Source organism: Callithrix jacchus, chromosome 1 (genome assembly GCF_049354715.1).
Source record: "Callithrix jacchus isolate 240 chromosome 1, calJac240_pri, whole genome shotgun sequence".
NCBI lineage: Eukaryota > Metazoa > Chordata > Mammalia > Primates > Cebidae > Callithrix > Callithrix jacchus.
Window position 1 is genome coordinate 181,537,486 of NC_133502.1, and position 11,007 is coordinate 181,548,492.

The window sequence follows — 11,007 nt, forward strand, 5'->3', positions numbered from 1 at the left end:
AACATGTTTTTGTTTCAATTGGTTTCTCTTTGACTTAATGAGTTGGAGCACTTTTATATCTTTGTTATGAGTCTGTGGGTTACTATCTCTATAGACAGCTGGTTCTTACCTTTTGACCATTTTTCCAGTACAGTTACTATCTCTTTCTTGATTTGCTGAAGTGCCCTGTGTATTCTATACACGTGTTCCTTGTTGGTTATAGATATTTCTTTTTTTATTTTTATTTTTTGAGACAGATTCTCACACTGTCTCCTGGGATGGGGTGCAGTGGCACAATCTCAGCTCACTGCAACCTCCACCTCCTTCCTCTTCAAGGAAATGCATATAAAGTTCCTACAATAGGTATAATGTTTGCTCTAAGACTTTGGTATATGACTTTCACCAAATTAAAGAATAGATGTGGACCTCATCCAATACTTTTTCTGCAGTCATCGAATTGAGGGCCTTTATTTTAGCCTCTCATGGTGAAGTACACAGATATGTTTTTAATGGTGATTTGTCTTTGCACTCCTAGGACAAGCACAACTTGATCATGACGCATTTTTTAAAATACTTGTTGGATTTGGTTAATTCATGTTTTATTAAGGATGTTTGTATTTATTTTATATGTTTACAGTTCTTTTAATTGGAATGTATAGACCATTTACATTTAATGTAATTATCAGTATAGATGATTTAAGTTTACCTTCTTGATATTTGCTTTCTGTTTTTACATCTGTTCTTTGTTCCTCTCTTTTGTCTTTTTCAGCCTCCTTTTGGATTAATTTAGCATTTTTTAGAATTCCATTTTACCACCACTATTGGCTTCTTTGCTATACATCTTTGTTTTGTGTTTTTAGTGATTGTTCTATGACTTATAATATGAATCTTTAACTTATCACCATCTATATTCAGTGGGTACTATACCATTTCAGGTATAATTTAAGAACCTTGTAACAGTATACTTCTGGCCAGACGTAATGGCTCCACACCTGTAATCCCAGCACTTTGGGAGGCCAAGGCAGGCAGATTGCTTGGGTCCAGGAGTTTGAGACAAACCTGGGCAAAATGGCAAAACCACGTCTCTACTAAAAATACAAAACTTAGCTGGGCCTGGTGGCAAGTACCTGTAGTCCCAGCTACTTGGGAGGCTGAAGCAGGAGGATGGCTTGAGTCCAGGAGGCGGAGGTTGCAGCAAACCGAGACGGCACCACTGCACTCCAGCCTGGGTGACAGAGTGAGACCCCATCTCAAAAATAAAATAAAATAAACAATACTATTTCCTCCCCCCTGTTCTTTGTAATATTGTTGCCATAAACTTTACTTCTACATAGGTTATAAAACCCTATGTGGGGGTTTATATTGTAAAACTATTGTTATTTTTGTTTTAAAGAATCAATTTTTAATTTTTTTAGACAGTGTCTTGGTCTGTCGTTGAGGCTGGAATGCAGTGGAGTGATCGTAGATCACTGCAACCTCCACATCCCAGGGCTCAAGTGATCCTCCTGCCTCAGCCTCTTGGGTAGCTGGGACTACAGGCATGTGTATTGCCACACCCAGCTAATTTTTGCATTTTTTTTTTTTGGTAGAGACAGGGTTTTGCCATGTTGCCCAGGGTGGTCTCAAACTCCTGGGCTCAAGCAATCCTCCTGCCTTGGCCTCACAAAGTGCTGGGATTATAGGTGTGAGCAACCACATCTGGCCAAATATTTTTTAAAGAAATAAAAAACTAAGAAAAAATATTTTATATTTTCCCACATATTTACCATTGCTAGCATTCTTCATTTCTTTTGGTAGATCTAAGTTTGCATCTGGTATTATTTTCCTTCTACTTAAACAACTTCCTTTAACATTTTTTATAAAATGAGCATGCAATAAATTCTCTTGACCTTCATCTGCAAAAGTATTTTACCTTTATTTTTGAAAGATATTTTTGCTGGGTATAGAATTCTAGGTTGACAGTTTCTTTCTTTCAGCCTTTTTTCTCTTTTTTGAGACAGGGTCTTACTCTGTCACCCAGATGGAATGTAGTGATGTGTTAATAGCTTACTGCAACCTCAAATTCCTGGGCTATAGCAGTCCTCCCATCTCAGCCTCTCAAGTAGCTGGGACTACGGTTGCACACCACCATGACCAGCTAATTTTTAAAACTGTCAGTCTTTTGATCTACTCAGGCCTTGAATTGATTAGATGAGGCCCACCCACATAATGGAAGACAATCTGCTTTATTCAAAGTCCACTTATTTAAATGCTCATCTCATCCAAAAACACATTTAACCAAACATGTGGTCACTCTGTTCCAGACAAATTGAGACATAAAATTAGCCATTATACTGAGTCTAGAAAAGCAAGTTTCTTAGCCTCTCTAACTGTGCTTTTATTGTTGATTTTTAAACCATTCTAAGGTAAAACGTTCTTGTTCCAAAGAAAAGCTACCATCATACCCTTTTCCCCCACCTCCTTTTTTTTCCCCAAAGAAAAGCATTGATGTAGATTAGAGAACTGTCATTTCCATTAATTGTCTTCTAAAAAGCCTTGCTTGGCAAGTAGACCAGAAAATGTAAAAATCATGTGTCAGCATAGGATATGAATGTTCACAAAAGTGATAGGCTGCTCAGTAAATCCCAGGAAATAGCCTAAAGGTGTCAGCCCCAGACAGAGATTCCAGGAACCAATGGATGCTCTTCCATTCTTCCCTGCCAAAGTACAGCAGTTTGACTTCTCCAACTGCACCCTTTAAAATGTACCACCTGTTGCTGGATTCATTCAAAACAACACATGTATTTCAAGCCTTCTCTTTTGTGCTTCCTGTGACCAAAGAATGTATTCATTGTCTATTACTATGTAACAATTAATTCTGAAATGCAGAGTTATTAGAAACATAGAATTGAAACAACACTACCTATTATCTCACATTTCTGTGGTTCAGAAATATGGGTGTAGGTTAGCTGGGTCCTGTGGCTTAGGGCTCCTCACAGGGCTGCAGTTTAGATGTCAGCTGGGGCTACAGTCATCCCAAGGCTTGACAGGAAGGATGCACTTCCAAACTCACACACAGTTATTGAAAAGATTCAGTTCCTTGTCATGTGGGCTCTTCCATAGGGCAGCTCAAAATGTGGCAGCTGGTTTCCATCAGAGACAGTGAAAAAGAGTGTAAACAAGATGAAAGACAGAGTGTCATAACCTAACCCTGCAAGTATGCCATCCCATCACGTTTTCTATCCTATTCTTTAGAGGGAAGTGACTAGGTAGTCTTGGTGTGCCTACGGAAGTTACTGCTCACACCCAATGGGAAGGAACCACACAGGTTGTAAATTTCAGGATTTTAGGCATCATTGGGGATGATTTGCATCCAGTGCTTAATACACAACTTGCATGGCCTGGGAAACACCTTTCTCTAACTGGCTGCCCTGACACCTTCAGACAAAGTAGCAGATCCTTCTCTGGTCCCCATAATATTCTTCTGTTCATACATCTACCATCCTAGGTATCACAGTAATGATGTAACAGCTAGCACTTAATGAGGAGTTGCTATGAGCCCATATTGTTCTAAGCACTCTACGTGTATTAAGTGAAGAGTATGTAGTCGTTTATGTGTCAATGCAGAGAAGCACTCATTCATTCAACAGTGATGTATTAGCGTCTCCTCTGCACTTCTTTGCTAGACATGGGGGAACTTAGTAGTGAACAAGAGAGAGTCCCCAGACTCAAGAACCTTATGTAGACCAGGATGGGAGATGAAGAGGTACAGGCACAGTTATAATACAACCCAGTATATGTTGTTACAGCAAAAGTAAAAGACACTTCAGTAGCAGGCACCCAGATCACTTTTGTCAGAGGTAGCATTTTTAATTCAGATATGAAGAATAAGTAGCAGTTAGCTAGGAAAAGTGAGAGAAGGTTAGAAAGCTAGAACATGGGCCGGGCGCGGTGGCTCAAGCATATAATCCCAGCACGTTGGGAGGCTGAGGCAGGTGGATCACGAGGTCAAGAGATCGACACCATCCTGGTCAACAAGGTGAAACCCCGTCTCTACTAAAAATACAAAAAATCAGCTGGGCATGGCGGCGCGTGCCTGTAATCCCAGCTACTCAGGAGGCTGAGGCAGGAGAATTGCCTGAACCCAGGAGGTGGAGGTGCGGTGAGCTGAGATGGCGCCATTGCACTCCAGCCTGGGTAACGAGCGATACTCCGTCTCAAAAAAAAAAAAAAAAACAGGTTTTGGCCGGGCCTGATGGCTCACGCTTATAATCCCAGCACTTTGGGAGGCTGAGGCAGGCAGATGACCTGAGGTTGGGCATTTGAGACCAGCCTGATCAACATGGAGAAACCACATCTCTACTAAAAATACAAAATTAGCCGGGCATGGTGATGCATGCCTCTAATCTCAGCTGCTCGGGAGGCTGAAGCAGGAGAATCTCTCGAACCCAGGAGGTTGCAGTGAGCTGAAATTGTCATTGCACTCTAGGCTGGACAGCAAGTGTGAAACTCCATCTTAAAAAAAAAAAAAAAGAGAGGCCAGGCACGGTGGCTTATGCCTATAATCCCAGCACTTTGGGAGGCCGAGGCGGGCAGATCACAAGCTCAAGAGATCGAGACCACCCTGGTCAACATGGTGAAACCCCATCTCTGCCGAAAATATGAAAATTAGCTGGTCATGGTGGTGCGAGCCTGTATTCCCAGCTACTTAGGAGGCTGAGGCAGGAGAATTGCCTGAACCCAGGAGGCGGAGGTTGCAGTGAGCCGAGATCGCGCCATTGCACTCCAGCCTGGGTAACAAGAGCGAAACTCCATCTCAAAAAAAAAAAAAGAGAGAAAGGAAAGAGGTTTATTTGGCTCACAGTTCTGCAAGCTGTACAGGGAGCATAGCAGCATCTGCTTCTGAGAAGGCTTCAGGAAGCTTCCAGTCATGGTGGAGGGAAAATGGAAAGCAGGCACGTCACATGGTGAAAGCATGGGCAAGAAAGAGAGATGGAGGAGGTGCCACACACTTATAAATGACCAGATCTCATAAGAAGTCATTCGCTTTCAAGAAGACAATACTGAGAGGATGGTACTAAACCATCTATGAGAAATCTGCCCCTGTGATCTAATCACCTCCCACTGGACCCTACCTCCGACGTTGGAGATTATGTGCCAACATAAGATTTGGGCAGGGACACATATCCAAACTATCACAAGGTGGCTGGAATGTAAGTGGTGCCATTCCCTGAGACATGAGGTGGGGAGTGGGCTGGGGAACATGGGCTGATGTCACTTTGGGACCAGCTCAATTGAGATGCTAGAGAGACAGGCCCAATGGACATAGATTTGGAGTTTAAACTTGAAGGCAGAGGCCGAGATTTGGGAAGTGCTGGTATTCAGAGGGTAAATGAGGCCAGGAGAACTGGCCATGGCAGCCGAGGGTGTGCAGTGTATGAGCTGGGCCCTCTGGTGAGGACAGAGACAGTTGGCCTACTGACAGCCTTGCTCTGCAATCCAGCTGTGTGGTCCTGGGTGAGTCTCCAAGCCTCAGTTTCTCGATCTGTAAAATGGAGATGACACCGCTACCTTAAATCCCCAGCTCAGAGGGTTCCCAGGACAGTGATAGATATGGCTGTGTCTCCACCCAAATCTCATCTTGAATTGTAGTTCTCATAATCCCCATGTGTCATGGGAGGGAACCTGTGGGAGTAATTGAATCACGGGGGCAGTTATTCCACGCTGTTGCGTTAGCTAGTGAGTTCTCACAAGATCTGATGGTTTTATAAGGGGCTTTTCCTACTTTGCTTGGCATTTCTTTTTCCTACTGCCATGTGAAGAAGGACGTGTTTGCTTCCCCTCCTGCCATGATTGTAAGTTTGCTGAGGCCCTCCCAGCCCTGAGGATCTGTGAGTCAATTAAACCTCTTTCCTTTATAAATTAGCCTGTCTCGGGTGTTTCTTCACAGCAGCGTGAGAACAGGTTAATATGGACAGTCCAGTGAGAGACACATGTAAATACCTAGCAGAGTACGTGTGCAGAGTGGGCACTGAGTAAATGTTGTTGATGACTGCTATGTTCATGTCTCAGGGCTGCCATGACAAGTTACTACAAACTACTACAACAGCGGAAGATTATGCTCTCACAATTCTCGAGGCCAAAAGTCCCAAACCCAAGGTGTCAGTCAGCAGGGTTGTTTCCTTCTGAAGGTTCCGAGGGAGCATCTGTTCCCGCCTCTTTTCAAGCTTCTGGTGGTCGCCGGTCATACTTGGTGTTCCTTGGCTGTGGCTGCATCAGCTCAGTATCTGCCTCCATCTTCATGCAGCCTTCTCCTCTGTGTTTCTCTGTGCTCGCTCCACTTCTTAAGAGCCCCAGGCATTGGATTTAAAGCCCTCCTCAACCCGGTGTGAATGCAACTGAACTAAACTACATCTGCAAATACCCCCTTTCCAAATAAAGTCACATTCTGGGGTTCCAGGTAGACATGAAGTGAGATAAGGAGATAATTCAGTCCCCTAGACCTGCTATCAAGGAGCACAGACCCAGCAGATGATATGGGAGGGACCAACCCCACTATGATAAGGCCCGGTCCAGCCCAGAACCAGCCTACAAAGTGCTGCAGGAGAAAGAGGTCAAAATCAGAGTGATAAGGTCAACTACTGGTGAGGGTGAGACTTGAACTTTGCTTCTGGTTTCATCAAGAATTTGATCAACGGTGATGGAGCAGATGGGCTTTACAGCAGTAGGACCCAGCTTGAGCAGAAGCATGGAAGCAAGACCACAGAAGGCTTGCTTGCTTTATAAATGGTCAGGTGTAGGGAATAGGAGGCAAGATAGGCCATGTATGAAGGACCCTGGGCTAAAGAAGCAGCCTGGACTTTATCTATCAGCAACGCAGAACCCTAGAAGTTTGTGAGTTCAGGAAAGAAGGAAAGAGTTGTCTGTTGAATGTTGGCAAACGCTTCATCTTGACATTGATGCCTGCCAGTTTTATTTTATTTTATTAATTTATTGTTTGAGACATGGTCTCACTGTGTCCCTGGTTGGAGTGCAGTGGTGCCTTCATAGCTCACTATAGCCTCAAGCTCCTGGGCTCAAGTGGTCCTCCCACCTCAGCCCCCGCAAAGAGCTAGGATTATGGGCATGTACCACTATACCTGGATACTTTTTATTTTTATTTTTTTAGAGATTGGGTCTAACTATGTTGCCCAGGCTGATTTCAAACTCATGGCCTCAAGAGATCCTCCCACCTCAGCCTCCCAAAACATTGGGATTACAGGCATGAGCCACTGAGCTTGGCTCAGTTTAACTTTAAAATTTGGGGTGTTTTGTCTCCTTGGGTAGGCCACCTTCTCTCCCAAACCCCCAATCACATCTCTACACAGCCCCAGCAATGAATTGTGCAGGGCCACAGCCCACAGCATGTTGGCTCTTAGACTCTGTCTCATGGTCACCATGAGACCATTTCCCCCTCCCCCAAGCAGCAGCCTTCACAACTAGAGGTTTTATTTTAGCTGTGTCTGCCCTGAAGCATATGCAGTGGCCATTTGGAAAAAGATAAAGTTAGATCCCTCTTCACACCCTACACCAGAAAAAACTTTAGGTGTCAAAAGTGAAATCATACGACTGCTAGAAGAAAACATGGGTGAATTTTCTGTAATCAGGAGTGAAGAACACCTTCCTAAAAATGGCCAGTCAGAAGCAATAAAAGACCAAGAAGGTAGGTGACCTCAAAAACCCAAAGCAAAGCAAAACAAAACAAAACACAACGTTTTGCATAAGAAGGAAGCAAGCAAAGCAGAGTCGGAAGATGAATGATAGAAAACATCTGCAACTTATATCACAAACGGCCCCTCTAATATACAGAGAACTATCATATCACAATCTTAATTATGAAAGTAATTTCTTAATTTCTATTCTATTTGATAGAAAAAAACAGGCAAAGACCGGGCGCGGTGGCTCACGCCTATAATCCCAGCACTTTGGGAGGCCAAGGCGGGTGGATCACGAGGTCAAGAGATCGACACCATCCTGGACAACATAGTGAAACCCCGTCTTTACTAAAAATACAAAAAAAAAAAATTAGCTGGGCATGGTGGCGCGTGCCTGTAGTCCCAGCTACTCGGGAGGCTGAGGCAGGAGAATTGCCTGAACCCAGGAGGCGGAGGTTGCGGTGAGCCGAGATGACACCATTGCACTCCAGCCTGGGTAACAAGAGCGAAACTTCGTCTCAAAAAAAAAAAAAAAACAGGCAAAAGGCATGAATGGAAAGTTTGCAGAAAAATGTAAGTGGCCCTAAGACATGTGAAAAGACTTAGCTGGCCGGGCGCGGTGGCTCACGCCTATAATCCCAGCACTTTGGGAGGCCAAGGCAGGTGGATCATGAGGTCAAGAGATCGAGACCATCCTGGTCAACATGGTGAAACCCTGTCTCTACTAAAAACACAAAAATTAGCTGGCAGTGGTGGTGCGTGCCTGTAGTCCTGGCTACTTGGGAGGCTGAGGCAGGAGAATCGCTTGAACCCAGAAGATGGAGGTTGCAGTGAGCCGAGATCACACCACCACACTCCAGCCTGGAGACAGAGTGAAACTTCGTCTCTAAATAAATAAACAAATAAATATAATAAAAAAAGACTTAGCCTCACTCATCATAAGGGAAACACAAATTAAAACTACCCAGGGATGTCATTCATTCCTGGCCTATCAGATTGGCTGAATTCCTCAAATTTGACAACCCACCCTGCTGGCAAGGCTGCGGGACAAATCCACTCTTATGGGACTGGAAGGACAGAATGGCACACTCTCTCTAGACGGGAATTTGGCGTATCTAAGGCCATTATGTGTGCATTTTCTCTTTGCTAGGCATCTTCCTTACACACCTACACACACACACACACACATGCGTGCATGCAAGATTGTTTCTTTCTTTCTTTTTCTTTGAGAAAGAATTTCACTCTGTCACACAGGCTGGAGTGCGGTGGCACCATCTCAGCTCACTGCAACCTCCACCTCCAAGGTTCAAGCGATTCTCCTGCCTCAGCCTCCCAAGTAGTTGGGACTACAGATGCACGTCACCATTCCTGGCTAATTTTTTGTATTTTTAGTAGAGACAGGGTTTCACCATATTGGTCAGGCTGCTCTCAAACTCCTGACCTCAGGTGACCCACTTGCCTCAGCCTCCCAAAGTGTGGGATTACAGGCGTGAGCTGCCGTGCCCAGCCCATGTAAGAGTCTTTCTTCTCTCTTTCTTCCTTTCTCTGCCATTGTGGTGTGTGTTTCACTCAGCTTCTTGTCATGTCTTCTCACAAGACTTTCAGGATTAAGTGATTCCTGGCCAAGAAACAGAAGCAAAATTGTCTCATTTCCCAGTGGAATCAGATGAAAACTGGTAATAAAATCAGGTACAACTCCAAAAGGAGGTATTGAAGAAGAACCAAGCTGGATTTATAAGGAATTACACATGAGATGATGGACATATTTATGTTGTATCAAGGTCACCATCATCACCATATCAAGCTGAAAATGTCTGGACATTTGGACATGTTTTATTAGGAATACATTTTTGACCAGGTGCGGCTACTCGCACCTGTAATCCCAACACTTTGGCAGGCTAAGGCGGGTGGAACACTTAAGGTCAGGAGTTTGAGACAAGCCTGGCCAACATGGTGAAACCCCATCTCTACTAAAAAAAAAAAAAAAAAAAAAAAAAGCTGGGCATGGTGGCACAGGCCTATAGTCCCAGCTACCTGGGAGGCTGAGGCAGGAGAATCTCTTCTACCCAGGAGGCAGAGGTTGCAGTGAGCTGATATTACACTACTGCATTCCAGCCCGGGCAATAGAGTAAGACTCCATCTCAAAAAAAAAAAAAAAGAATATATTTTTTCTCTTTGTTTACATGTTCTGCACTAGTAGGGTGGGTTCAGTAATACATATGTGAGAACTTTCATTTCAAAAAATATTATTATTATTATTTCTCTTGAGATGGAGTCTCAATCTGTCATTCAGGCTGGAGTGCAGTGGCGCGATCTTGGCTCACTGGCACCTCTGCCTCCCTGGTTCAAGTGATTCTCCTGCCTCAGCTTCCTGAATAGCTGAGATTACAGGCATGTGCCACCATGCCTAGCTAATTCTGTATTTTAGTAGAGATGGAGTTTCACCATATTGGCCAGGCTGGTCTCAAACTCCTGATCTCAGGTGATCCACCCGCCTCAGCCTCCCAAAGTGCTAGGATTATGGGTGTAAGCCACCATGCCCAGCCAAAAAAAAAAAACCATTTCTTATGGTATTATCTGCAAAAGTTGAATATTGACACAACCCAATTGTCAATTACTAGGGGACTGATTTGTGTTACAGTTCTTTTAGAATTTGTCTAGCAGGTTTTCTGGTTTTTGCCCAAAATCCTCTACAAATAGTTAAAAAAAGAAAAGAAATAGGAGACTGATGGAACTATAGCACAGAACAATGCAGTGATAAAAATGCTAATGTTGTCAAGGACCAAAATTTCCAATGTAAGAGAAAAGAGACACAAATATATAAAACCAAAGATTTTTTAAAACCTGTAATGCAGGCTGGGCGCAGTAGTTCACACCTGTAATCCCAGCATTTTGGGAGGCCAAGGTGGGAAGAGTTCAAGACCAGCCTGGCCAACGTGGTGAAACCCCGTCTCCACTAACAATACAAAATTAATCAGGCATGGTGACACATGCCTGTAATCCCAGCTACTTGGGAGGCTGAGGCAGGAAAATTACTTGAACCCAGGAAGTAGAGGTTGTAGTGAGCCGAGATATCACCATTGCACTCCAGCCTGGGCAACAAGAGTGAAACTCCGACTCTAAAAAAATAAAAAAAATAACCTATAAGGCTGAGAACTTACTTAATGGGTACAATATACACTATCTGGTGATGGATACACTAAAAGACCAGACTTCACTACTAAGCAATCTATGCATATAACAAAACTGCTCTTGGACCCCTTAACTGTTTACAAACAAAACCCTATGATGCTAAATTCAAACTGAGAATATCAATAGGAACTCCTGGAAATTGTCTGAATCAAAATGGAGTCAC

At 43.7% G+C, this 11,007-nt stretch overlaps 1 non-coding gene across 1 annotated transcript; it reads left to right on the top strand.

The window, feature by feature from the left end:
- Positions 1-10,282: 10,282 nt before the first annotated feature.
- On the top strand, positions 10,283-10,344 carry LOC118148350 (U7 small nuclear RNA). The gene has a single exon (XR_004735130.1). It is a non-coding gene; the product is annotated as a U7 small nuclear RNA (small nuclear RNA).
- The last annotated feature ends 663 nt before the right edge of the window (positions 10,345-11,007 follow it).